Raw genomic sequence first — 5,437 nt, forward strand, 5'->3', positions numbered from 1 at the left:
GTTGAAAATAGGTGTATCGTAAAGTTGTATTCGGAAAGAATAAACCAGTTTTATTAAGTAAAGAATTTGTGTCGCTAAAGTTTCGTCGGAACGAAGTTACGGAAAGTTAATTAACAAACGGAGACGTAACAATATCATATGGGCAAAAGGTTTGGTGACGCAGAAAAATGATGTGGAAAACGGAGGTTCCAAAAATTATGCTACAGGATTTAGGGAAAGTGCTCTTTACAAATTATCATATCCTTACCCCTTCTAGGAATTGCGTGTGTATATATCCTTTACCATGCAATCATATTATTAAAGTATAAAAATAAACCAAATCTAACATTTTAGAATAAAAAATAACTAAAAGGAAAGAAATAAAATTTTTTTTGTCGAAAGTCTAGTATAACAGCTGAAATTTTGACCAATCATTTGCATGACGGTACATTTACAGCCAACTTATCTATTATTTATTTTTCCTTATTATAGCAAAAAAACAACTACACAATAATTAATTTATTCACTTCAAATGATAAACCACTTTCGATTTTTAAGTAGCCATCATATTTATGATAAATATTATGAACCTATATGCAATTTTGCACCGAATCAAATACGCATTGTACTGTAAGTTGTAACTTGTAAGATGGCGCGTTACCAGTTTTAAGAAGTAAAACAGCTGGTCTACTTTACAAGTTTTAAGTAAGTTTTACTAGATGCAATTGTATTAATAATACAGTAATAATAATAATAAAAGACAGAAATGTATCCTAATCTTATTACGATTAATTTAGGCTTATTTATCATATTATTATTAAGTTAAAACATAAATAGTATTGGTGAAGTAATAAACTATTGAAAAAAGTAAAAAGAGGTACTAACTAGGGGTAAATGCTCCTAAAAAATTAATTTGAGTTAAGAATAAGAATGAAATATGATGTAAAAAATGTCAGTGAAGCAAAGGGGTCTTGACATAATATTTCATCATCAGAATGAGCTACTAATTCTAATATAGTATGTGTCTTTGCTAAACCAAAAAAGTTGGCCTTACGAAAGAGTTTACAACTGTACATAATTAATAAACACTTTAAATCAGGGACCATTGTATCCTTTAGGAATGTTCTTGTACACTCTTCCTTGAGAAAAATAAAAATTTGAATCCACCCATTATTTTCAGGAAGTAATCAATTCACTTCATAAATTTGTTTTAAAGTGATGACCTCCATTATTACCAGTAGCAACTTATTCCATGAGTCATTTACCCTGTCATAAAAATAAAACCCTTAACTGGATCCTAGTCTATCTTTTTCCAAATGTTAAAGAACTTGTGTTATCTTACCTTCAGAATATAGATAGCATAAAGAAATTATTCTATTATCAGGCCATAATATTGTAAACTTCAATAAGATCAACTCTCTCTTCTTTTCTCAAGAGTAAATAAATTAACTTATCCCAGTAAAATAACTTTTTTTTCATCCCAGGAATCATCCTAGTAGCCTTCTACTAACTATTTTCCAGCAAGTTTGTATCATTTCTCAGATAACATAACATTAAAGGACAACAAGGGATATTATTGTCCATCTAGGCTGTCCTATCCACTAAATTAATAAATTAAAGTAAAAGAGAAAAAACCCTCAAACACAGCACTTATCATTGAAATATCAAATTTTTCCATAAATTAACTGCATTCACCACATCTGAAGGCAATTTGTTCCAAAGGTGTATCATCCTGTTATAAAAATAAAGCTATCTTAGCTGAAAATGATATAGGTTGACCTATCCACTAAATTAATCAATTAAAGTAAAAGAGAAAAATACCCTCAAAGCCAGCACTTATCATTAAAATATCAAATTTTCTCATAAATTAACTGCATTCACCACATCTGAAGACAATTTGTTCCAAAGGCCTATCATCCTGTTATAAAAATAAAACTATCTTAGCTGAAAATGACTTATTACCTACCAAAATTTACATTTGTGTCATCTAGTCATACTGTTCTCAACATTAAATATGAAACTTATCCAACAACAGAAATTATGTATTGAGCAACAATAACATTTTTTTTTGTAAGGAAAGTGATTATATTCCTGTGTAAAGTTAAAAATTAAATATTATTTAAATATAATAAAATTGGATTGCAACAAAATGGGTGGTCAAAAAGTTTAATTTATTAGAATGGTGGGGGGCATACCAAATCTAAAAAAGTGTACTGTAGCACAGTTTTATAGAATGTGGAAACATCTTTATTCAGTTTAATGTCCATTCCAATGATAGTTCCTGATGTGGAATTTCAAAACATAAGCACCTAATACACCTTGATGTATACAATTGATAAAGGAGAGGCATGCAACAAAAAAAATCAATCACTGAAAGATGTGGTGTGATATTGAAAAGTAAATGCGGTGATTACAAATTTCAAAAAAGCAAATTTTGAAGTGATGCGACAAGAATTATCTATTGTGAATTGGGCAGCTGAGTTATTTGGAAACATTGATTAGATGTGAAAAATTTTTAAAGATAGATTTTTAAATATTCAAACTTATTCCTTATAGAAAGAAAAGGGTAGCTGCAAGTAAAAAACCAGGTTGGCTCACACAGAGTTTGAGATAAAATTAAAGAAAAGCATCACAAATTTAAGAAATTTAACTTGACTGGTATGATTGGAGATTTAGAAGATCAAGAAAGTTGGTGAAACAGGAAATTAGGACATCAAATTGGAAGAATGAGAAAATGTTGGCTGAAAATGTAAAAATTAACAGTAAGGATTTCTTTAAATACATTTAGTATAAACAAAATTTTAGGATGAGGGTTGGACCCTTGAGGGATGATAAAGGAAAGCTAGTATCTGATGATTATGAGATGGCTGGGTTACTAAATTTTGCTTTTTCTTTGGTTTTTACTAATGAAGATATAAGCAATATTCCACATCTTGAATAGTTAATAAATGGAAACAAGATCAAATAAAGTGAGTGCATTAATTCTGAGCTAGTTAAGAAAAAATTGGGAAGTTTAAAAAATGATAAGGTTCTTGGGCCAGATAATATTTCCCCAATGGTTTTGAAGGAGGTTAAATATTAGATATGTGAGCCACTTACTACTGTTTTTTGTTAGTCCTTGAATAGTGGGCAGGCACCAGAGGATTGGATGTTAGCTAATGTAACTTCTCTTTTCAAGGGAGTTGATAAAAATTGTCCCAGTAATTATAGACCCATTAGTCTTACATCAGTTGTGGGAAAAGGTTTGTAAGGTCTGTTAAAAGATGCTTTACAAAGTCATTTAACAAAGTTTAGAATTTTATTGGATAGTCAACATGGTTTCATTAAAAGAAAATCTTGCCTTACAAATCTTTTAACATTCTTTGAAAAGGTCACTGCTGTTATGTTTCTGGTCATTTGTTAAATATTCTGTAGAAATTCTTTCCGAGCAAACTTCAGTGATACAAGTCCTTTCTTAAATAAAACTAGTTTATTCTTTCTCAATACAACTTTGCAATACACTTAATTTCCACAGTCACTTTAACTTAGGCACACGCTATAATTCACAAAGATTGATTCACGCACTTTACTTACTACCGCGCTTGACTCAATTGTCCGTCTGTATCTTCAATCTCTCTGTCTGCTATCCCCGTTCCGATTGATTGTCGGGCTTATATATTAGAATACTGCACATCTAGCAAACACTCGAACATTCACAAACCTTCGAGAATATCATGACGTGTTACTAGCGTCACGTGACTTCTGCTGTCGTAACACTGCCCCTTCCTTAGTATTGTTCGTCCTGACCAGTAGCCACTTACATTAAACCAATAGATAATTAACAATAACTTAATTAAATGTACATAATTTACAAACATTAAATTAAAATGCAACAAAGTCTCTTAATTTTACAGGACGTATCTTCTTCCTTACTGGCCTCCGTCTCGTTGGCTTCTGCTTCACGTGGGGTTCATCTGCTCTATCAGGAAATGTCCTGTTATCGGTAACAGTCACATCAGTGGCCTTATGTATTAGAATACCGCATATCTAGCAAACACTCGAGCTTTCACAAACCTTCGAGAATATCATGATGTGTTACTAGCATCACGTGACTTCTGCTGTCGTAACACTGCTTATGTAGATGAGGGTAAGAGTGAAGATTTGTAGTATGTGGATTTTCAGAAAGCATTTGACAAGGTGCCACATAAAAGGCTTGTAAAAAAAATAGCACTATAGGTGTGGGGGATAAGTTAGCAAATTGGATAGAAGAAAGGGTTGTTACAAATGGAGTTCAGTCAAACTGGATTAATGTCACAAGTGGGGAATCTCAGGGCTCAGTCTTAGGACCTTTGCTGTTTTGAATTTACATCAGTGACATATATGAAGGAATAGTCAACAAGTTACTTAAATTTGGTGATAATATTTAGTAAGGTCTTGGGTGTTGCTGGATGTGAAGAGGATGCTGCTGCTTTACAAAAGGATTTAGATCATTTAGTGAGTTGGGCAAATAAATGGCAGATGACATTTAATTATAATAAATGCAAGATTATGCACATGGGTTATTGTAATTTGGATGGGAATAACCTTAATAGTGTTATGAAGGAAAGGAATCTTGGTGTACTAGTCGATCACAAGTCTGAAGGAGTTAAAAATTCATTGTTTAGGTCATTGGTTAGGCCTCATTTGGAATATTGTGTTCGGTCTTGGGCTCCTTACCCTAGGAAAGACATTGAATTGTTGGAAAGCATTCAGAAAAGGGTTACTAGAATGGTGCCTTGGATGGAGGGGTTGTCATATGAGGAGAGGCTGAAATCTCTCAACTTGTTTTCTCTCGAAATTAGAAGAGTTAGGGGGGATCTGATTGAGATGTTTAAGATTTTAAAGGGAATTGATGGTGTTGATGTATCATCTTTTTCATATTTAACACTGAGAATAGTAGGACTAGGGGACACAAATATAAATTTTGACAAGGTAGGAGTCTTCTTCAGCTAAGACAGTTTTATTTTTCTGACAGGGTGGTTGGCCTTTGGAATTGGTTGCCTTCAGATAGAAAAAGCTTAATAAGTATATGAATGAAAAGGGCTGGTTTTAAGATTTATTTATTTTTAATTATTTTAATTTAGTTAAGAGGATGAAAGAGCCGAGATGGACCAATAGGTCCCATGCTGTCCCAATACAATATGTTAATAACTCTTTCAGTGTTTTTTTTCAGTAGCTGGTGATGCTTCAGATCATTGAAGATTGAAGATAAGCATGAATAACTGTCAATGTAAGAAAGGAATGTTAACTAAATGTCTAAGTTTACCACCAGTCAAGTCACTGTATGGTAGGTTAATAAAAAGAGTTTTCTAAATTAATACTGTTTTCAACCCGTACATTAGACAAGTATGGATGAGTTTAACTTTTTAACATGCAAGTAAAGGTGGAATGAAACCTGATATTTGTGTAATAAAGTTGAAATAACAGTTCCATGTTTTAT

This window comes from Limulus polyphemus, unplaced genomic scaffold (genome assembly GCF_000517525.1).
Source record: "Limulus polyphemus unplaced genomic scaffold, Limulus_polyphemus-2.1.2 Scaffold4058, whole genome shotgun sequence".
Taxonomy (NCBI): Eukaryota; Metazoa; Arthropoda; class Merostomata; order Xiphosura; family Limulidae; genus Limulus; species Limulus polyphemus.